Source organism: Amyelois transitella, chromosome 15, assembly GCF_032362555.1.
Source record: "Amyelois transitella isolate CPQ chromosome 15, ilAmyTran1.1, whole genome shotgun sequence".
NCBI classification, from domain to species: domain Eukaryota; kingdom Metazoa; phylum Arthropoda; class Insecta; order Lepidoptera; family Pyralidae; genus Amyelois; species Amyelois transitella.
The window spans coordinates 3,119,036-3,144,901 of NC_083518.1; positions in this window are offsets into that span (position 1 = coordinate 3,119,036).

Sequence of the window (25,866 nt, forward strand, 5' to 3'; positions counted from 1 at the left end):
ATTTTTTTGCCATCAACAGTAAAATAAAAGGCCGTATTTGGTTTGCGAGGATTGGCAGCATTAGTGTATTTATATTTGGGGTTTACCTCCATCATACAAGATTGGATAAAAGATCGCTTCAAGTCTATATTACTAAGCTTCCAATAACAGTCGAATATCTCGCGTCTCTTATCAGGTGTTATGTTATCAGAACAATGAAATCTACAAACGCAACTATCTTTTACTCTTTTAGCAGGGACCTCTTTATTAGATTTTGAGAGTGATTTATAGGCTTTCCCACTGTTTCGAAGCAATTTCACGATGTTTTGTTTCCACTGAGATGGATTGCGAAGGCGCTTTCTAGATTTTTTGGTTTGAGGAACTAATTCATATGAAACAATTGCATCGTTTATATCATTTTCACTATCTGACATGGTGGTTGATGAACTAATCCGACGTGGTGGTTGTGTTGATGAGATATTATAAGTGGGATCAGTATCACTTAGATCAACGTCTGATTCTTCAGAATTCACAGGGGATTGGTGGTAGTTGATGACTGTATCTAAACGATTTTTGCTAGTCGAAGGCTCTGGAGTACCTGGTATGACTGAAGGTGAGCTGTCAATGTTCACGTCATGTTTGTACTGTTTCGCCGATGTAGAAGCCTCTGCCGATGATGACGATGAACTGGAGCTTGAAGATGTTGATGTGGAAGAACTGGATGACGATGTACTACTAGACCGAACTCTCGTGTTCTGTGACATTGGTGCTAAAATCCGCTGTTCAAGTCCGACTTGCGGTGAAATTACAGAATTGATACCAATACCTTCATCCGTCGCCTTATTCAATGGTTGTAAATAGTTTTCCTTCTCACACGCTTCAGAACTTCCGGTTCCCATCTCTTCATACTGTTCTTGCCTCTTATTTTCATTACAGTTATTATTTAATAGTTGTAAAATATGATCTGCTCGTTTCATTATTAATCTCAAAATTCAACTGAAATAAAATAAAAAAGACCCAATCACAATAAAGCTTGCTAATCCACACAACATTTAGTAAATAATAAGCCTAATTCCGTATCCGTCTTCGTAGTCACAAAATCGGTTAGTAAAGTAAAGCCATAACATATAATCACGCTCATTCGTTCATGCAATGTTTAGTAATATAATGACGGAAATATAAATATGTCAAGAAAATATTATTATAATTCAATATTAAAACGCCCGAAACCAAAAACAGTCAGTACAAAAATAAATATCGTGCAAATAACTTACCTTGCGTTTTGTATTAAAACGACGGATTACAGTTTACGCCGATCACGGAGCAACCGCGCAGGACCCAGCGTTTAGCTCTGTCGACGCAACACTAAAGGGGCTCCTTCAAAACCAAGGAGCGCGGGGTAACCGCGTGATTTGAAAGAGACGGAAATAGTACGTTTGTCCCGTTCTGGCCCAAAAGAGTCTTTTTAATATTGATAAACCGGTAGATTACATCTTTTTAAGACATTTGATGTACGAATTTCGTTTTCTTAAAATTTTGAATTACGCCACTTTAATTCTAAAGAAGCGAATTGACAACCAATAAGACTCGATCGTTAAACTTTATGATCGATAAAATGTGCCATTGTCGCAGATGAGCGCCGTAAACAACTATTTCATGCTTTTGTATTAAAATACGATGACATTTTTTTTTAAAAGAAGGACTTAATTTTATTATGCGATATTTGTAAAATTTTAAGTAAGTCTTAAAAAGGACTATCTTTGTATTTCTTTTCTTACTTTTCAGAGAGGTGAGGTTTAACCGAAATAACGGTAGAAGGAATAAGACCTTTCCTTTATTCTTTTCGAGATTTCATTGAGCATTTAGTGAAATTCCTAGTCGCTCTTCTCCCCTTCTCAAAAAATGCCAGTTCAGTCAATCCATAGCAGTATGTACAGTGTCAAAATATTTAATCAAAGATTGTTTATGATTTCTTACATTGTCCGCACTTAAATCTCGTCATCATAATCTTACGTAGGTAATCTGTTTTTGTTCATTTTTCTTAAACCCAAATAATATTATAAATGCGACAGGGAGTTTGTTTGTTTTCCCTTCACGCATTGTCTACCGAACCAATCTGCTTGAAATTTGCGTAAATGTAATTAAGTGTTTTATCATCCCGATAGCTCCCGTGTGATTTTAAAAACCTGTATTTTTTTGGAAATGGCGCAAATCTCACGCGAGTGACGCTTCAGGTAAAAGCTAGTTTATTAAATAACACAGATTAAGCTCTAAAAAAGTTGGAAGCTAGTTGTAAAGAATACTATTTACTATAGTGGTTAATTGTTGTCTATTAAGTTAAAATATCTATGTTATTGCCTTATTCCGCCAGTCGGAACTTGGAGCGAGGTTGGATCGCAGTTATGATTGAACAACTTTTGTTTATTGCGGATTTGCTCAGAAGTATTGCGACATTCGGAGTCTTTTCTAGTTTTCGTCAAAACATTTTATCTGTTTCATTTATATAACTTGTTGAAACAAGAGAGGTTGTTATAAATTGGATTTCTTTAGTGGATAGGTTCCATTTTGTTTACAAGGTTATCTGATGAAAAGTTAGGAATTAGTTGTATCTGAAGCTGGTTACGATTCCTTTTTCTTGATTCTATTGACTTTTTTCATTAAGAGTAAGCTGTGTATTTAGTACGGGCAGGGCAAGGATACACTTTGTATGACATAAAACGATTTCTTAAAAAAGATCATTCATGGATTTTTTCCATTGATACCGTATATAGAAAATACCGTAAATTGCACATAAATTATATCAACAATCCTAAATATAAGCAAAGGTGATGTATAGAAGTGATTTTACTACTCTACGAGTCTTTGTGAGAACTCTTCGAGAGTATTAAGATCATTTTATGAAAAGAGAATTTGGTGCGGGTAGTAAAAATAGTTACCTACTGACAATATACGAACATAAATTATATCTTATCTTATCTTATCTTTAAATAAACTAACAAAAAAATAAATACAATAAATATGTGTGTACTATATAATTTATTTACAATTACACTTGTAACAAAAACTATGCCTTATAATTTGACTATGGCATGAGATTAAATTTAATAGAGACATGTAATTAGCTTACGTCTAAAAGAAAAACCTCAAATTAAGGCATTTAATTCAATTCCTCAACCTGCGTAGAAATGAACGCTAGGTCAGTACCTAGGTCAGTACAAGGGATATAGACGTGACCATATGTATGTATGTGCCAGTGCACATACATACATATGGTCACGTCTATATCCCTTGTGGGGTAGACAGAGCCAACAGTCTTGAAAAGACTGATCGGCCACGTTTAGCTATTTGGCTTAATGATAGAATTGAGATCCAAATAGTGACAGTACACACTTTGCTCATTCTTCGCTTACTCGTCATTGTCGAAAATAAGATTTTGAAAAAAGCCTTACCACTCAAAGTCCTTTATTATGAATTTTGTTACAGGTTTTTATACAGTTAATTAATGTAGATGCAGGGACGTGCTCGTCAGAGCTCACAGTGGGTCAAGTGGCCTAGTACTCTCAGTCTAGAATTATACCGTTTTTTTAGGTGTCTAGTGTTGAAAATTTGTCTCAGACACTAACGAGATTCATGCAAAAGAGATGAAGTTTCCCAATGTAAAACATCGGTTGTCACATGACTTTTCTTCTAGAATTTGGCGTTATGGTAGTGTTCCTCTTAGACATAAGATAGGCCATTAGTGATAAAAAACTATAGTTTCCTGATGAGCTTGAGTATTGGCTGACTTATTTTATGAGTCAGTTACTTTAAGAACAGAGATGATAGAGGATTTGTACAATAATAATGAAAACCCTACAAATTCAGTGTTTCATTTGACTAATCCGTCCTTTAACTAAAAAAATAATAATTTAACGACTTAGATTATAACCACACCGCTCCATAATCATTCATAAATTAACTAAATTTCCTATAATATAATTTAACGCCTCCAAAGCAGTTGCCTCTTTGCATCTAATAACCAGTTACCCTATTCTTGTGGGGTCTAAGCATAACAATGTCCCAATAATTATAATCTTCCACTCTGACGAGTACGGACAAAGTCGGTATTAGCATATTTTTAATTTAACGTCACCTTTGTTTCAGATAATTTGACAATCTAATCGTAAGACTACAATTAGTTGGTGGGAGCCAATTAGGAGGGAGACGATGGATTTTGATTATTATAATGTAGACTGTTTTTAACCCCCGTCTATGAAAAGGGTTGTAAAACCTCTAATGTATTTTTATGAAGGGTATATCTTACTGTGGAGTCGTAAAAAGCAAACGGGTAGACTGATTTAGATGTTAATATGAATTACTGAATTCCTATAATGCATCAAGTAATACATACATAAGAAAAAAAAAAGTATTAAATTCAAATAATGAGTAGGTATACACTACCTAACTGAGTACGCTCTACATAAATCGACGATCTTGAAAGAAGAAAGTAATGAAGGCGAATTAAAATAAAAGAAGTTGAAAGTGTGTGTTGCAGCTGGAAACAGTAGTCTTTACCTATGCCGTGTGAGAAAGGCATGATTCTTTATTTGTATGTTTAACAATGCCTTTAGACACCAAGAAATTTTTTTGATAGATTAGAAGTTCACATTGTTCTTTAAAATAACAAGATTTTTTCTTTTCCGAGCCTATATTTTGTAGACGCCTTTGAACACTAAGCACATTAAAGCACTTGGCGGAAGATAATGAGCTATAAATCTAGCGCCTTGTTCTCCTCGACAGGCTGTATTAAAAGTTACGATTAAGCTTCATGAAATACACAAGATCAAAATTGAAATGTTCTATTTTTAGAAGTAATGATAATAGTGCCGTGTGGTTCCCGGCACCAATAAAAAAAGAATAGTACCACTCCATCTCATTCCTATGGATGTCGTAAAAGGCGACTAAGGGATAGGCTTATAAACTTGGGATTCTTCTTTTGGGCGATGGGCATAGCAACCTGTCACTGTTTGAATCTCAATTCCATCATAAAGCCAAGCAGCTGAACGTGGCCTATCGGTCTTTTCAAGACTATTGGCTCTGTCTACCCCGCAAGGGATATAAACGTGATTATATGTATGTGTGTGTGTGTATGATAATAGTTATTTTGGCAAAGCTAAAGAAGATTCTTAACAAATTCTTAAAGAAGTTATCTCTCAATCGAAATCTTACAACAAAAGTCAGAGATCAGTGGTTAGAAATAGAAATAGTGTTGGACTGCATTCAAATCTTTCAATTGGCTATGCTCTATTTGTTATTCCCATTCAGTTTCTCCACATGTCTTGTTTTATTCTTGTTATGTTTGCCTTCTGATAGGAGATTGTTGAGATTGTCAACATTCTCTATGTTCTTTGTGAGCTAAAGGAATCAATCAATAGATATTAGTTTATTTATTTTTGTATTTTCTTCCTTTCAAGTTACATATGTAGGTAGTTATTTTAAATATTTCACTTTTACATTATCACTCTTCTTGCATGCATTGTGGTTTTCCCTCACTTGAAAATAGAACCACTCCATGTCTTTCCCATGGATGTCGTAAAAGGCGACTAAGGGATAGGCTTATGTACTTGGGATTCCTCTTGTGGGTGATGGCAACCTGTCACTATTTGAATCTCAATTCCATCATTAAGCCATACAGCTGAGCGTGACTTTTCAGTCTTTTCGACACTTTTCGCTCTGTCTACCCCGCAGGGAATATAGACGTGACATATGTATATACATATATAAGGATACATATCCTTCTGACATTAGTGCTTGTTCTTGCTAGTCCTATCTTGACGTATATTATAATCAGAATCGAGTTAAAAAAAAGAAAACTTATTGGCCCTTCCCTTATTTCACTCTCAGGCTAAGTTCTCTTCTAATGTGATGTGATTGGGATAGTGATATAATCGGGATCCTTTTTCGGAAGACAAAGATAAGTGGGTGGATATCAAACACAAAACTTTTCCAACACACTCACATTACACCATGTGACTCATGCTATAAAAAAAAGTGGAACTTTATGAAATTATTTCAGTCAACCACATGTTGCGTTGCGGGAGGTACAGCCGCCTTCACGATCGTTTGAGTCGCAAATTAGCGCTGATTTCGCTGAACAGATAATAATTGTGACTTTAATTGTACGTGGCGCTTCTGCTACGTTTCGTTTACAAGTATTGTATCATCAAAAGAGACCGGTTCACATGCAAGTGGTATTTTAAACAAATAAAAATTATGAAATGAATCCACAATACCTAATGGGCTCAGTAAACCACTGTCCCCTTTTATATATATAAACATGCATACATATTATCACATTTTTATCTCTTGCGGGGTAGACAGAGCCAACAGTCTTGATAAGACTGATAGGCCACGTTTAGCTGTTTGGCGTAATGAAAGAATTGAGGTTCAAATTGTGACAGGTTGTTAGCCCATCGCCTTAAAGAGAATCCCATGTTTATAAGCCTCTATCCTAGTCGCCTTTAACGACATCCATGGGAACGAGATGGAGTGGTAGGTTTAATTTTTTATTGGAGCCGGGAACTACACGGCACTATGTATTTAGATGTTAGAATTACAAGAAAAAACCTTATGAACAACTTGTCTACAGAAATTAGCTACTGTAGTACTTTTATATGTACATATACTACTACAAAAATACAATAAAAAAAAATCTTAGGACCTCGTTCACAGAGAAGAACATAATAACTATGAGCAAAATTTAAGCGATGTTCAATTAGTAGCTTAAGCTATGTATGTAAAGTGTAAGCAATCAGCTTGCAATAAAAAGCTTTATAAGATTCTGGCCTAAATTAGCCACCAAATGAAACAGACTTTAAAAAATCATTACGTCTACAAATTCATTTATCGCGGTGATAACATCGCTAAAAGCCTCTAATTTAATACTATCTAATGAAGATAAATAGATGGTTTACTATACAAAGTGTGCTTAACTGCTTAAAGTCACGGACCATTTGGTAGAGGAAGAAATTTAGAAGGGTGCGCCCTTCGATTCGAATTCAACTATCGTAATTTATGACGGCCAATTTGGCTGTGTAAACATCGGTGTTATTCTTTTGTGATTGGTATAATTTCTGGATGTTTCGAGTAAAAGTTATGTACTAACGTGCTGTGTTGCCGTTCATTTAACTGACATGTGTATTATGTGGTAAGGTTTAAACATAATATAATGGATCACGTCACAGACTTAACTGCATGAAATATCCCAATTTATATATAATACGACAGTGAGTTCTAGAAAAACAATGTTTTTCAAATTTGGCGTAGGTATATCTCTCTCTCGTAATTAAGAATCAGTGCAAGGACATACACAGTTCCTGGTACTTTTTATCCCTGCAAAAACTATACTTCCCGTGTGAAATTTGGGTAAAACCTGTATTCTTTTGTTGATGGCGGTATATTCGCGCGGGCGTAACTGCGGTGAAAAGCTAGTTTATTATATAACTAAAAGGTGGTCTTTTAATTTTACAAAAATCAGAGAAAAAAATTCTACTGCTGCGCTACGGTTTTCCACTTTGATTGTCGGAAGCGACTTTCACATAAGTTATAAGTATAGTATACCTAGTACCATGAAACATTATAAATTGAAATTAAGATTGTAAATGTATAAATCCCTTATAAAGCTTACATATCACGGTACGCGCGACGCCGCATATATCGTGCGATAAAAACGGCGTCACGCGTGCCATGCTTCGGGGCCTAATTATATCATTATTATATCTGTCCTGCTCTTAAAGAAACAACAGAAAATAACAGAATATTAGTTAAATATAATAAACTTCATTTGAACCAATCACAACTTCTTGGACTGCATTATTTCTCTAATTTACAGGACGTCGGGTGGCCAACTCTTCAGGGAAAATAACTGCCACATGTTATTTTGAAACAATTAACTTTGACAGAAGGAGTTGTTTCGAAAACTTAGTGGTCTATTACAGATGGACTTAGTTTATGGAAACGTACCATCCCACGGAACGGATTTGTATAACAAAAGCCTTTATCAGATGAGAGGGAAATAATTATTTGGTATGTTTATATATATTTTGCAAGAACAACATTAGTTACACTTTTGAATTTTCACAGTTCCAAATGATCCAACTTCCCATGATCTGAATGTAGAGTGTAAGAGCAGACCTTATTACATATTTGGGGATGCCAATTTAAAAGACAGAGATAACGCAAGAGAAGCCTTAATTCTTGGCACGAATAACCTACTTTTTACATCTTTCACGCTCGTATCAGAACACGTAACGTACATAAACTTTAGCAATATCGAATTAGACATAAATCTTTCGAGGTGGAGTACTATATCTTTATATATATGTAACGTTGGAGAGCGTTTTAACGACCAATAAAAACAACAATTTTAAAGCATGCATCATTTATGAGGTGATAATGCAGGGCAAAGAACCCCTAAGCACAAATAGTGGAACGTACAGATATTTGACTAAAGTACTCGATGCCCCACATAATATCGATATGTTCTATCAACATATTTTACATCAAAATTTGTTTAGTAATTATTAATTCCAAAAGAAATTGTTATAGATGACAGGTGAAAATAAGATTCTTTTGCAATAATAAATGTCAAAAATGTATTTCATTTACATTAACAATAATGTTACACTAATTAATATATTGTAGACATTATAACGTAATAATATGATGAATTATACTCTTAAAAAAATCATTTCTCTTTAATTAATATCATGCAGGTCATATGCAGGTATAGTTCGTAGTTGAAAATATTACCTACGTTCGTCGGCACTAAAGTTTCATATTGTGATTCTTTTATCTTCATTACCTTGTTTAGTTGTAACCTAATTTAGTTTTATAGTCGTCCGACTGCTTTCTTTATTAGCGATATGTATCTGTTTGCCCGATATTTTGTTTTTTAATCTTTTAGTTCCACCAAACTACCGCAGCGTAGCGCCACAAGTGCGTGAGACATTTCCGTAACAACATTATTTTTTCTAACCTCGTGAATCTTAAGGCCTCAATTTTAAGAGTGAAAATTCATTGGTTTATTGAGGCTTAAAATTGTGTTTGATAGTAGGGCATAGGACATCGGTTGAATATATATTTGTATATTATGATAAACCGTAGTAACGTGTTTAGAAGTAATCCGGGACATGAAAGGAATAACTTGTCGTTACCGTTACTGCAGTGTAATAGGGCGTTATGTCAACAGTCGAGACTTATATGGAAGTCAAAGATAATGCGACGGCGCATGTTTAAACTAATATCATTGTTTCAATGGTTATTGTTTTAAATTTAAGCACCTGGTTGACCGAGCGTAGATCGGTGCTGATGTTATTTTTTTTTTGATGTACGTTTTTAGTAGTTCTTTATGTGTGTAACTTAAACATAAATAATTTGTCTTGGTTTCATATGACATAAGAAAAACACAATAATCTTAGTCTTAAATGGAAAAAATGTTAAGGGTGAAAATATAGATAAATTTTGGTTAAAAGAGAACTGCCTCTAATCGATTTCCTCTTTTTTGATGTGGATTCAATTTCTAAAACCGTCTCTTAAGTTTCACTAATACTTTCCTGAAAACTGCATCAAAATCGTTTCAGCGAAATGTGAAATAATCGCGAATTAATAACTAACTAAACTAAAATAAAAATAACTACATGTAGGTCAAACTGAGAACCACTTTTTTGAAGGCGGTTTTATTAACGAATTTTGACGTAAGATCCAGCTAAATCTATGTAATTGTTACTGTCATGTCATGACAAGTATTTTAAATTTCAAAGAAATCGTATAGCTGTTTTCGTAATTTTCGCAAGTAAAGGATTACATACATAGCCGCGTTAAACTTAGATTACTAGTCCTGTTATCACAATTTTATTTATACTTACATTGCAATAAACAAGCCTAGACACAAACTTGATGAAGTTTTTTTTTAAATATCTAAATATAATTTCTTTAATTATAGTTAAATGGTAAAAATAAATATCTCGTACCTTCCAATCATTATTTATAAACAAGGAGATTGCCAGTTTCACGGAGAGGTGCAATTCGAACGAAAAAGGAGCTGCTAAATTCGTTTACAACTAATTGCTAGCTGCGTATATGGTAGATATTAATTGCAACTACTTCCTGGATCAAGCTGCGTTAAACTGATAATTATTTGAGCATTGTACCAGTCTCTATCGATCAACCAGTCTGCGTAATTTGATACACATGTGTACGAATAAAATCACTTAGCGGGTAAGTGGCGCCCTGCTGAGGCCGCCGGGGCAGCGTTAGGGCTGGCTGTGGAGAAAATATCACAAAAATAAAGAAAATATCTTATTTTAAAAGAAATATCATGTAAAGAAACGTAAAAACCCATTGTCACTTTAATGGTAGAATCGTATAAGCCTATTCGGTGTTAACTTTATCACGAATAAATATACACGCAACGCTTCTTTGTTTTATAATATTAGCCATAAAGTGATTACTTTATTTTTTCCCTTTAAAATTGGTTAGACAAGCAAGCTTGATTTGTGCGATTTTTCAAGTTTATATTTATTTTTAATTATATGTCTAATGTTACTCGTATGCTGCGTATAACTTCATTAAGCCCTACCTAATAATATTGTATTGTAATGATATTCAAGGAGTTATAATTACCCAGACTTTTTTACTGTTGGTGTAAAGTAAATGCAAATTCTGTAGGTATAATTAAATACAATAGGGCAAATTTAAAATATAAATAATTAGCTCAGAAGTACTATTGGATAACTCCGAGGAAGATGTATGTTATCATTTTTTCTATAAAAAATATCAAAATGAGACTGTATATAAAAAGTGAGTTTTACATATGAACTTACAAACTAGTTGTTAAATCCACCTATATAAAACTATTTCGGTATTGAGTGAGTGACAGACATACAAAAAGACATCGCACAGCTCAAACTGCTGGGTTTATAGTTTTGAAATTTGTCATGTAGGCATGCAACCAGAAATTAACAAGGTTTTACATTTTACACGAGCAAAGCCGGGGGCGCACTCTAGTCTCCACAAAACAACGACATGCCATCCCTGAACCTACAACTAAAGAGGACTGTTTCGTAGTGATTCACCAGCGTGTGTTTATGGACTGTGTGATCATTTAGTCGTCCAGAGATCCAGCAAATGCCCGCTGTGAAATATAAGACGATTGTCCAATTGTGTGATGAAAATAACATCACGCATTGTATTAGTGGATTGCTTTACAAGACTTTTTCTATGTTTATTTCGAGAGTGTATCAGGTTGGGCGGATAATAATAATAATATGTACAGTTCACACTATTTTTATAGTTAATATTATTCTGTATTCTTAGTTTGAAAATAATAATAAGATTTTAGGTAGGTTTTTACTATGAACATCATATAATGGAACGAGAAATTCAGCAATAATTTATTTGGAAACTAATAGCGGTATTACGATAATAGCTTGTGAGAAATAAAGAAAATTATTTTATTTATTTAACCTTTATTGTACAAAATACAATTGTAAAAGCACAATGGGTGGACTTAATGCTAAGTGCATTATCTAACAGTCAACCTTTGGGTCAAACAGAGAATTTTAGGTGGTTTGGCAACGAAAATAACATAAAACATAGCCGGCTAGAAGAAATTTCTTTAAAAATAAGCAGTGCCCCTGTACAAAGTATTCCTTAGACTAAATTATTATTTTGTTTTCTCGTGCAAAAAATAAAAAATCTAACAACCTTGAGAGATTGTTGGCTCTGTCTACCCTGCAAGGGATAATGACGTGATTATATGTATGTACAAAGTTAAATACATTTAAGTATAGATGTTATATGATGCAAAAAACACACAATGAAAAATTTACTTTAATGATATTTTGCTTTCTTGAATGAGCAAGACAAAACTCTATACTTTTTTAAGTCTACATCCCACATCGGAGCTTTCCAACCAAATTGAATAAATAATGCCTATAATTTATCCCCAAAACACCAAAATAGTGGGTAATAAAAATACAAGGCACAAAAGGGTTCCAAATTTTCAATTGTGGACTAAATTCGGGTAAAATAAGGCGTGAAATTGCAATGAATGGGTGGAATTTGTTTGTGAAAGCGTTTCGTGTTTTCATGTTGTTCTTGCCTCGAATAGTACGTCATTTGTCTTTGAATGCATTTTGCTTGTGTTTTTATGCTTAATAAAATCACACCTTTTTCCCGGGAGAAGTAGACACTTAGACAGAGACTTAATATTTTACTTGCCAATATCCTTGCATAATACTTTAGCTTCATCCACATTCCTCACTCTATTCACGCAAGTACATAGTTGTTCTTTATTCCTAAACAAATAGTGTTTTGCTTTCATATTTGAAAGACTATGCTTCTGTACTATAATGCTGGTGTAATAGGAGAAACATTTCCGTGTGTTAGATGTTTCTTCCTTTTCGGCAAATATTATGAAGTTCCCAAAAAAACCCAGACTCTTTCACTTGGGATTTTTTAAAATATAATAGTTAAGTGCCTTTTACCTCGATCAGCCTGATGGTAAGATGAGGCCTAAGGTGGTGAGCGCAAACTCAAATAATGCTTATTTACTCTTGCCTTAAAAATCCCCAAGTTGTATGGGAAGAGAGATGCGGAGAGGGATTCCTAATCAATTTGGGCCAATCTTCTTTTCGGCCAGCTTCTTTTAGCTATCTTTAATTATTAATTATATCCTGCTAAAAGCTAGTTTTCAGGTCTTGTTTCTTTTTGGCTCGGTCTACCTTTGCGAAGGAATAATATGTGATATTCATGAATGTAACATCGTGAGCGAAGCAACACGTAAAACCTAGTGATATAATTCAGTTCGCTTGTAAAATTTTTCAAAAACTGAAATCTCGTCACCAAATTCACTGTTTTCATATAAAATAAAACGAAATTGGCAGTTCTAATCTAAAAATATTGTTTTAATGTTCTCCCGGCGCCGTTATTTTAAATTGGATCAATTTCGACATCCGGCCTGAAAATGTAAATTCATATTTTAGGTATATTTCTTTTTAAAATTTTGCGTACATTCAATGCAGAGATAGTATGAATTTGTGTTAAAATTTAAATAGTATGTTTATCGACAAAGTATTTTTTTGCATTAAAATTCTCACTTATTAAAACATTTTAATATTTTTTCTCATTGCATTAGTTTAAAAATGCATGTATTTCTTATTTAAATCTGGCTAGTTTATCAAAACATATAATAAATCAGGTGCTTAACTGTATATAAGAATATTATGGGATTTAGTTAATTTAATAACCTTAACCCTCGTATTTCCAATAACACGCAAACGGTATTGCGGGCAACAGCTAGTGTGTAAATAAATGTTCAAATTTGGGGGAAAAAAAAACTGATTAGTGTAACAAAAACTCCCTAATTATTCTGTAAGAATTGACATAGACTTTTTTACTGCAAAAATATAATAAAGAAGTGACACCAAACTTTTGGTATTTTCGTATTATCATAAATGTCAATAAACTTTAAAAATAATCACTAGCAATGGAATGGCGCCTTATGGAAAAACGCAAAGTGTGTGTAAAAGCTCTTCGATAACTTGATGCGTTAAATGGCGCGCGTATGGATGCAATAAAAATGTTGCGGGTGCTATAATGTGTTATAACTGACGTTTTTATAACGTTTTATTGGACGTATTTTAGTAAATATTTCGTTGTGTTGATTTATGATCGTAAACAATTATTTCGATAGAAAGCCTTATTTCTTTTTGTTCTTATTTTATTGAAAACAATCAATAATTTACTCCATTTGTGGCTTCATTGGTGTAAAAATAATTTGATTGATAATGTATTCTACGTTTGAGTGAAGCCATCTGTCAAAAAAATCATTTCGATGCTTTTGTTACCAATAAGCTTTTACAATCAAAGATACCATTAAGTTTCGAGACTCGAAGGCTACGTAAATTTAACGTTAGTTCAAAATAATAGCTTGACATTAAAAATATTGGCAGAAAAATTTCATAACTCTCTATTACCATCTTCTACTGGTACTTAAATAGTTAGAAATTTAATTCTGTTCTGAAACTCACGACATTTAGATTATCTTAGACTCTTTCTCTTCCACGATATTAAACGTCAATAACAGTTGACAGATAGGAATAAAATTTTAAAACCATAAAACGTTACCGATACACCCGCATTTTCTTTATGCAAATCTAGAAACGAACCTTAGGGTTGTCACTCGCAGCTGCGGAATCGATTTGGAAATTTATTCAGTCTGACAACGCGTGAAGTAAGCCTGGCTCGGAATCTATTCCATTCTGTACATCCCTATAAGACGTCTCCGCTCGAAGCGGCGAACCGCTCAGATGTCAATTCGAATTTGGAATGCGCGCGTTCTAAAACCAATCCGTCGAAAAATATTACGTTAACGTAAATTGTAAACTAGGAATGGTCGATTTTGATTAACCGATTTATTTGTGTAAGGGTATTTTGTGTGTTGGTGTGTTTCGTATTTTTTTTTTGTAAAATAATCTTTTCTGCTGCGTTTTTCCAGTTTATCATCACGATCTATGAGTGGATGTAAATTATTAGTTCGATCTCCGTGATCATGACTAAACGGGAATTTAACTCATCATGGATCATGGATGGATGAAAAAAAAACACTTTGTTTTTGTTTGTGTTCCCCTAAGTTACCTCTAAAGTAATCTTCAGAATAAAACTAATTATTATAATAGCTTATTTTAACTTTTATTTTATACCTAATGGTTATTTTTAAAATAGTTAATTAAAATTAGAAGTATATTAGAAAATTATTGTACCGTGTTGTTCCCAGCACCAGTACAAAAAAGAATAGGACCACTCCATCTCTTTCCCATGGATGTCGTAAAAGGTGACTTAGGGATAGGCTTACAATCTTGGGATTCTTTTTATGCGATGGGCTAGCAACCTGTCACTATTTGAATCTTAATTCTATCATTAAGCCAAATAGCTGAACGTGGCATATCAGTCTTTTCAAGACTGTTAGCTCTGTCTACCACACAAGGGATATAGATGTGACCATATTTATGTATGTATGTAAAATTAGAAAACCGAGCGTTTGATGATAATAATCGCGCCTCTACGCTAAATATCTTTTGTTGTGTTTGTGTTTTCAGCCATAGAGTTAATTTAAAATTGAGATGCACAACTTAATTAGATACCTCCAGAGTAAGAGTGTATGTCTTTTTTTGTTTCTACAAAATCAAAATTTTTGATTAGTAAAACGATATCTAAGAAATACTTTTTCTCATATAACATTTCTTTCTTATATATATATGTATTTATTCCTCTATTTTTTACTGTTGGGTCTTCGTAAGCGACAAAAACGAGATGTTGGTTAATATAGCTTTTTTTATTATCTATTTAGATGTATTATTATTTAAATAACTTATAATCCAAAGAGAAAGTTAAAAAGGACACATTTTATATGGAATAGGTATTGTTAAAATATTGTTTGTCTCTTACACACGAAACTCTACGATCCTAAAGCCGAGTACACAGATAGCGATCGAAATTTATGTTGAGCGTCGGCCGCAGATACAATTGCGCGTGACAGACAGACGCGAGGTTCCCAGAACGACTGGAGTAGGTAGGGGGAGCAACGACAGTTTGTTTATAGAATTTCACATTTCTAAAGAGTTGCATCACTGCAATAATTGTTATCCAAAGTAGGTGAGGCATTTCACCACTCTCCCGCGATGCGAAACTATGTATAAAGAATGCCCATGCAGTCAAGATCAAGGATATGGTAACGTTTGTTGGTCTCAAAGTTTCATGTAATTATCTGGCTTATCCTCTTCCCGAATTGTATTCATACATGGACTCAGGGATGTTTATTTGTAACCGGTCCGCTCGCGTAAAACGAAAAGTTCCCCTAATTTCCGCGCGGATTTCCCGAAATATACCGCGGTAATTATGAGAAATATTTTGAATACACTTCAAAATATGTCTCAAAATTACATCTAGACCACATAAGGAAAGTCCATTCTAAATCTATTGACATGGTGCTTTATTTATCTAGTTTATCTGGTCTAGGTCTGTTGCTAAGTACAATTGGTTTATCTCCATCATAATTTTAAACATATATGGACTCAAGTAGGCATTCGAGATATTACAACCGGTATTGACTATAAATAAAAAGCAATCATTCAAACTTTTTCAAAGACAGACGCAGGATAAATGACATATTCGAAATTTGAGCAAAAAGCTTGCAAAATCACAATACCTTAACATCGCTACGTAGTCTCAGTTCATGTGGTCTTTGCCAGCAGAGATAAAAAGGTAATAAAAGCTAGCATCAGGATAGCAGCTGCCTCGCTGAAGGTCGCTCGGCACATGTAGGACGATCGTGACTGCTTGCCCTTTGTTGCCCTCATTATACGCTCTGCAATCATTGGAAGATACGGGTTGTAATTGTGAACATGCCCTTAAAATGAGTGACTATTATTTTTGTAGAAGAATTTTGTTAATAATTTGTGTTATTGAATTTTTTTATGAAATAACATTTTGAAAGCACAAAAAGTAAATTTTGCTTTTTTTTCTGAAGAGGGTTTTATGGAATGAGATATATTTCAAATTTCTGAAATGTTAAACTTTTTTAAACAATTTAACAATAACATTATTTTCAAGAATAATTACACCTTACAACAGCGACATAGCGCGCCCGGCTGCAAATTAAGCCCGTATGTAATCTCATACTGGGTGGCCCATTCTGAAACGACAGAATTATTGGAAATTGCCGCTTTGTTTATTATCTTCATCGTTTAGCTCTTAATTATGCTTATTGGTGAAAGGTACTGTAATAGAACCTAAAATATGCTAAGGGTTAAACCTCAATATTTTAACATTTCTGAAGTTTCTTTTTCTAATGTAATAGGAACTTAAACATGGGCATTCATAAAAGTATATCATATATAAATAACAAATAAGTATGCATGTAAGTGCAAGTGAAAAATTATATAACCTTGCCTTATACCAATAATCTCTCGTAATAATTTTGATAGATTATCTATATATATATAGTCTATATCCCTTACGGGGTTGGCAGAGCCAATAGTTCCGAAAAGACTGAATGGCTACGTTCAGCTGCTCGGCTTAATGATGGAATTGAGATCCAAATAGTGACAGGTTGCTAGCCCATCGTCTAAAAAAAGATCCCCTTAGTCGCCTTTTACGTCATCCATGGGAAAGTGATGGAGTGGTCTTATTTTTTTTTTGTATTGGTGCCGGGAACCACACGGCACAAATAAATAATACTTTCCACAAAATGCGGGAATAGAAATTAATTCTGAATTGGTATTTCCCTCCGTTCGTAGTTTATGCCCAGACAGGGTGGTCCATTCAGGACAGACGACAGAAATACTGGAAATTGTCGCTTAAAATCAGCTCGACTGTCGTTTAAGTCCTAATTGCTATGGACTGTTGACGGCTGAAGACGCGATTGTCTCCATGTAAGGAACTGAAATAGCCCTTCTAAAAATATGACAGTGGGATATTTACGTTTGCAACTGTATTAGGTTAAATGTTTATTCCTGTAGAAAAAGTTTTGCTGATTAAGTACCAAATAACCACATATCAAATGACAGGACAGAGAACGCTTTTACCCGACTCGACGAGCATCCGTGGTCAAATGGAAAATATTCGAAACGTGAATAGGTTCAAATCCTGCCGGGACCATTTACTAATGACTCTTATTGTGAGTTAAATTCATTAGTTTGATTTGATTTAGCTAAAACTGGGTAAAGGTAACCTAATCTAACAAGGTAACTAAGGAGGTAAGGGAAAATACCACTTTTAGTGTAACGAAGATCCAAAGGGTTTTCTCTGATTACTAAATGAAACATTGAAATCAATAATAGTTTGATTAAATAAATATTTTACTTAATTACTACTTTAGTTATCTATTACTTCTAACACTTGATTGTGGCTCTTTCCAGTCAATGACAAATTGTCAAGACTATATGTTGCCAACGCGTCACAAATATTTGTCAAATGTTGGACAAGCAATTAGCGGACCACCCAAGGTCCGAATGTCCGTGAACATTTTGTCACCGATGACAGTATGACAAGATGACAACTGAGGGTGGACTTGTGTGACAAGTTGACAGGTCGGTGAGATGAAGAATAGATTTGTTTCTAAAATCTTTTTTCAGCCTGTTACTATTGTCCCAATTTTAAAAGTTTATTTTTTTTTCGTACAAAATAAAGGTTACCTTAGCATTTGTACTATAAATGTTTCTATCTTTTATACAAAAATAAATACTTTTATTTCTGCGATTAGAATAATAAATAGTATTTCCAAGCTTTTGTATCTATCTACAGCATTTCTGTTGCTGTTCTTATCCTTTCAAGCTCCCGATAGAACCCTCAACGGCATGATTAGCCTGGAGTTCTCTTGTTTCAGATAAGGAGTTCAAAATGTAAAGTATTCGTACATACAAAAAATCACGCCTCTGGCCCGGAGTGGAAGGCAGAGACTATATCTTTCTTTCCACGATCCCTGCATATTTCCTTCGCATCATTCAAAATCATAATTTTAAGTGCGCGTATTAATTACAATTAAAATTTCCTAAATAATATATATAAATTTAATGACAAGTCAAGTTTGTTACCTCATCACAGTTAAACGACTTCTCAATGAAATTTTGCTTGTATTTAGTATGGAGTACGAAAAAGGATAAAGGTTACACAGGAAGAAACGGGGGCGAAAGCTTGTAGTAAATAAAACAGACTTATTTTATTCTGACACACACCGTAAAACAAGAAAAAGTGCGATTTCGCATTATCTCAGTAACCTTATTGACGATTGACATCTAGGGAGACTGCCGGCTGATCGAAATAAAGATTTATGTTTAGGGCAATGTTACACTGAGCAAGTCCCTCTATTTATAATACTGCATATAAAATGAGTACAATTAGTTTTACATTATAGAGATAAAATAATGTCTAATATCGTTTAGAATAGAATTATTTCTTATTCCATTTTGGTTTTACTTTCAAATTCCTCAACTGATTTAGATAAACCTCGATTATATGGTATCTCCGGTTATTATTTGCTTCCATAACGACTCGAAAAGAAACAAATTAATTTATTTTTATTTCAAATAACCACGAATAGTGCCGGTGATTCTCGGCACTTTATGCAGAATAGGATGTCGTAAAAGGCAACTAAGGGATAGGCTTATCAACTTGGGACTCCTCAATTCTATCAGTACCTAAGCCTATCAGCCAAACGTAGCCTTTCAGTTTTTCAAGACTGCTGGCTCTGTCTACCTTAAGCGATAAAGACGTGGTCATATGAATGAATAAAATAAGTAGGTGTAATACATCTATACCCATCTTTTAGTTCAACAAAGAGCTCATTGTATAACCACCTTTACGCAATATCACTATCGCTAACTACGATCGGGGATCGCTCCTTGATTCGGCTCGCGAAATTAAGGAAATCGCTCATGGGTGTATTATTCTGTTAGAGATACCATCTGCTTTTGAGATTTGCGCTGTACTTCAACTTGGCCGTTTGTTTTTCTTGCCCTTTCTGCGAGAGTTTTATGTCTAGGAATCGGGCTGCGAATTTTTATGTCCGTCGTTACGAATGTTATAAGTAACTAAAAAAAAATATTTTTATGATAACATAATAATCATATTACTTAAAGGTCATTAAAAACGATGGATTTTAGAAATGTTTATAACGTATGTTCCCGGCACCAATATAAAAAGGAATAGGGCCACTCCATCTCCACATTTCCCGTGGATGTCGTGAGAGGCGACTAAGGGATAGGCTTATAAACTTGATATTCTTATTTTAAACGTTGGGCTAGTAACCTGTCACTATTTGAATCTCAATTCTATCATAAAGTAAAACTGTATATATACATATATGTAACTTAAGACGTTAAAGGTCGCACTATTGTATATAATAAGAGTTGACGTATGAATATTTTGCTTTCAGATGTGTTGGTGTCAGCAGGTGTAGCTTTTATTAAAAAATGAACCATAAAGTTTAGACGATAATCGTGTACAGGTTTCATACCACACATTTGCCATATATCCACCCCCAAGCAGTCCAATATTTACATTTTACCTCAGTGGTTTGCGTCAAAATCGCGACATCAGTCCTGAGGGACGATGAGTTCATGCTATTTTTTTTATGTTTTAAACTGTTTACCTGACCATCTTTTATGTCAAAGACACTGAAATTCAAATTAATACATACAATGAGGAGTACGGAATAGTACATAGAGCATTTCATTTGAAGCCGCGGGCAAAAGATAGCATATAAATGGGAATTTATCCTCTATGAATACCATACAAATGCCTTACTACCGGTAAGCTGTAACCCAACACTACAATGACAAGCCTCGCCCATCCGACATAAGCCATGTCACGGATTGGTCGAAGCCAGGAGTATAAGGTTTCCGTGTCATCGTCGCTTATAAGGTGATTTTAATAATTCTCACCGAGATATTTCATATTAATTTTTACCTACTAGCCTTTTACCTGTTAAGTTTGTGCGCCAGGAACATTTTTTGATAAATTTTCGGCAAATTAAATTAGGTACTGCATTCATTTTAAATTATATGTTCATTTGTGTATGTGACGTGGTAGTAATTTCATCAAGTTTTGTATATTTCTCCGGAAGATTGATTATCAAAAATTATATACTGTCATAAAATTAATTAGTGTTGACTTTTATTGAGCCCCAAGTTTATAAATTAAATTACTCTTGTACAGTACAGAAATTGTTTATTTTGTTCTTAATTTAATGAAAAGATTGAGATAATAAAAAAAGTGCTTTCTGAAGCTAAGATTAGATTTGATTATAAAAACTAAACTCATGTCTAAGAATCATTAAATGGTATTTACATATTTACAAATAGATTTGTTCTTATAAAATATTTGCGTTCTTATACATTTATCACTCAAACAAATGTGATATTTATATTAATAGAAATAGTGATTTGTAAACAGATTATCTCATGGGTGGGCTGTTAATTGGCCGTCCAATATTTGTGACAAATGTTTGTGACATATCACTAGTGGACTTGATCATGATCAATGAGCCGAAAGTTATGTTTTTTTACAAGTTGTGACGAGGGTGAGAGAGGTTCAAGTTTTGTTTATTATTTTAAGCTCAAATGACATCTATGCTCATTCTAAACATGTATTAAATTAAATTTTCGAGCATATAAATAAAATGTAAAAAATAAAACCGTAGTTTCATAAAAAAATAATTTAAAAACTTTAAATTTCTCTTTTATTTACTCGCAAGTTTTTTAATTTTGTTATCAGTTTACGCACTACGAGTATTCCGTTTATTACATACACCGCATTCTTCCTCAGATACTTCACAACTCTCTTCTTAAATAACTTTATCATTTATTTTTCATTTTATCCATCTCATCTAGGTCTTCAAATTCATTTTTGAATCTCTTGGTATTATCTTACTTAACTCCATATTTAAAAAAAAACATTTAAATTAGTGGACGATACGCTGAACAAAGTATTTAATATATGGTATTTTTTTATTTTTTTTATACATTTAATCAAGTCATATATACTCTAAGAGCGATACGAAATGAAAATTAAGTCCTAACAGATTAAAGGACTGTATTTGTTAGTATTTGCATATAAATAACGCATAGGTAACGCCACAAATTACTTTGGGGAGTTTCGGTATAATAAATGCATACTAATCGCTTTAGAGTTCCAAGGTTGCTGCGTTTGATGCCATTTTAAGTCTTATTTTAACCGATTTCAAATAAGGAGGAGATTCTCAATTAGACCGGTATTTTTTTCGACTTTACCGTGACAATAGGAGAGATTTTAACAATTGATGTTATTTTTAAAACTTTGTTCTTGTCAAACATATTACACATAAAAATATAGATCAGTGGATAATTTTTATTAAGAATTTCGATTATATATTATTGTCATCCTATTTTATTTTATTTTATTTTATTTTCATCCACATGAACATGGCCTTAGAATATTTTAGGTCTACCGAAAAAAAATATTACTACGTTGTAGATTATTCTAATGGGTTTTAATTTTTTATTTTCATATAGTAAATTGTTTAGAATATAATATAAAAAAAAAAAAAATTGGCTCTGCATAATTTAATTTTCTTTTATTATAAAAATATAATAAAAAAAATTACAACAATCATCAAAGTCAAACTTCCAAGAAATATACATAACAAACAAACCGACTGCTATTGAAACGCTCAATAAAATACCATAACATTAATTTACGTAATAATATCTTTTATTACTCGTCGCCTAAGAACTAAATTTATTTGCGTCTGGTTTCATTATCGTTACCGTGACAATGGCCTTAAGTTATAGTTGGAATTCAATAAATAATATTTCTAACAAACGCTCGTTTTAAACATAAATAGTTGGTCAGGGGAATTGAATCCCTACAGTGTTGGAGGTCTACTACACAGATCTATTTGACTAGATTATGTTACATAGTTAGTTGTGCCGTGTAGTTCCCAGTAGGTATATCTTTCCGATAGATGTCGTAAATGGCGAATAAAAACTATTGCGCTAATCGCCTTTTACGACATCAGTTATCATATTTGTTTATGCTCATTTATTGAAGCTTTTACCATGATCTAATATGGGTTGGGATAGGTTTCCATGCAAAGGTTGCAGAGAACAAAAATAATACAGCATTATTACTAAAGGCGCACCTCGTGCTCTTCTCCAAAAAGACGAAAATGTAACTGGAACACATTGCAACTGGATAAATTAAAACCTGTAATAATTTAAATCCCCAATAAAAAATAGTTATCAAATAATTTTCATGCAAAATCAAGTGATATAATTCTGAGTTTAATAACATCACAGTTCATATTTTAACATAAGTGGCCATTTTGTTCTGCGTGAAACGACTTGTGAGCCTAGTAGATATTAGTTTATAATAAAAAACACTTCTAAGAGCTACTTACTCTATAAGAACCATTTGTAGTCTCGCCATGGACCTACGTCTCGCCCATCGGCATTTCAGACCAAAGAAATCATTTGGCGTGTATTCTGATACCAACAAATAAGGAAGTAAAATAAATGTACATCAAATATTTTTAAAACAGATTCCCTAAAAAGTCTATGGCCGATATTTATTTAATAGCAAACTATTTGCGAATCAAATAAAAAAGAGTTTTAAATATAGAACATAAACACAACTGATCGCCCAATAACAGATACGTTAAACGTTAACAATGTTGCCAGTTAAAATAAACATTGCAACACAAATACAAATCCTCCGAGTTTTAAAAATAGAATGCGAAAGTCGAAGTTATTGCTCGATAACAAAATCGACAAGCGGTAAATGAGACGTCAGTTATTATCTGATGTCGGGTTCTGACTGATGCTTTGCTTGGAGATATAACTTTTTTTTAATTCGCTGAGCGTTGTTGGTGGAACATCTTCTTGGGACTTGTCGACGCAGCATGACGCTCATGATCATTTTGGCGAATAACAACTTACTTCACAAAGCAAGGAAGTATTCATATTAAACGGTCTTCTCATTTTATATTTTAGAGGTTTTATATTTTTGAAGCTTGAAAGCTTAAGACTCGAAAATAGCCGATGTAAGTGTTAGCTATCATTGAAGTAGATAGGTTTTCTTAGGTAATTTTAATTAATTTGTTAATAAATTAACTTTTTTGTTTGTTTTATATTTGTACCATAAACTTGCTATAAGAACGCTTTTTTGTTATTCTTTTAAAAATATATGATTTTGTATTCTCGAAAATACTAAGGACACTTAAAAATTGCACAGGATTAATAACATATAAACAAATTTTTTTACAAATCATAGACAGCTAAGTAACTCCCAAAAAAAAAAAAATATTAAAATACATCAATATTATCCAAGTAAACGATTCCTTACTTAATTCAAAAATTAACAACGATGCTTATTTAGGCCAGTGAATAAATGTAAATAATTTTCTGAAGAAAGTAAAATTAAAAATTTAATTTTGAACATGGCAATTTTAATTTGATGCCTGGTTGATGCATAAAATACCTAAAGTATAGAAGAATAACATAATTGAAATTTAACTATTTTTAACACTTTATCCATTTTTCTCTTTAAATTAGGAAATATGATTACTCTTTTATGATAAGGAGAATTGTAAATAGTTTAGGAGGTAATTAAAAAAAAGTGTTAAGTTTATATTATACGATAAATAAAGACACTAACACTAAGCCACAAGTATCAAAACACGTACCTACAATGAAGGGAGGCCTATTCTCAGCCTTCTTATTACTTAGAAATTTTTCAGCACACAATAATTATTTTAATACCATCACATTGTTTATAAACCCTACTTGGCGATCATTTACGCGACTTATAATATTTATTTGACCTGTGAATAAATCGCTTTCAGTATATATCTTTAAGTAGTTACATCTCCATATTTATTATTTTTGAAACAAAAGTGAAATAATAATTAATTTTGCAGAATTAAGATTGCCATTGTACTTATGACATACTAAAGTAATAAGTGATAACATTTTAATTTTAATAACAAATTTAATTTTTGACCTCAACTAAACTGATTTATTTTTGTCTAAAATAATATTATTATACAATTACGTCTTTCTCCTTTATGAGGTCGACAGAGTCAACAATCTCAAAAAAACTGAAAGGCCACGTAACAGGCTTAGCAACGAAATTGAGTTTCAAATACCTAGGAACAGCTCATCATCATAATTAACTTTGGATTTTTCTTCCAATAATATGGATGAAATATAATTTCAGCTACTACCAGCAACAAACACTTTTATCATGAATTCCAAAGGTTTCTTCTGTTTATAGTCGCCTTCCACGACACCTATAGGAAGTAATCGAGCTCTATCAATAGAACTCGATTTTCCCATAAAAAGTCGAATATGTTGTAGCTATAAAAGCCATAGACCAAAATGGTAATAGATACATCAGTATGTCCAACGTCGCAACAACTAATGACGTGCTATAAATGCGCCGGCGCACGCACGTTCTCAATCTTGTAAAAACCATAGACTCTCCCAGTGTTTATGAGACATCGTTGTCACGACTTGAACGCACGTGGAATAGATGCGAGGAGTTAGAATTAAATAAACAATGCTTAAATATTTTAATAAATAATAAAGGAAAATAGTGATAGGAAAATAGTAAAGGAATTTGAGATGCTATGTTAAGGATCTGAAGACATCTGTTTTTTTTTACATTGCGTAAAGATTACCGTAGCAAAGCAACATTATCCAAATTTTTAAGAGAACGTAATTTATCGAAACAAGAATTGTTAACAAATTGTCATTCTTAAAACAATTTCCATATTTTCCTCAACTTAATCAACGATCGAAGTTTAAGCTAATCCGAACAGTCGGAGCGAAAAAATAATAATAAAAAACAACGGACATGTCAATGCCCACGCCTTTCAGTAACCTGATACATTTAAGAGTTGCTGTACGTACACATTGAGCCAGCTGCTGGCTGAGATTCTGGTAAAGGAATTGCGCCAGTAAGACAGTAAATGTAAAAAGTTAGTCAAATGCCATGACGAGTACGTATAAACGAGTCTGCCAAGACAATGTAAGAACTGTACAACTGTATGAATCACACAAAACCCTATGAATTTAAATAGTGTGATCATTGTGAGATCGTGGCATTGTTTCCCATGACTTTGCAACTAGTCTAGTGTATAATCTGTCTAGATGCACCACATGTCTTGATCTTGCACCATGTAATACCCGACAGAAGCTTTTAGTCAGGCTTTTATTTACAATCAATTAAATAAAATACAAAACACATAATTCAAATCTATTTTGTCTATCGATTTGACATCGATAAATGAATAATAAGGGACTGGCC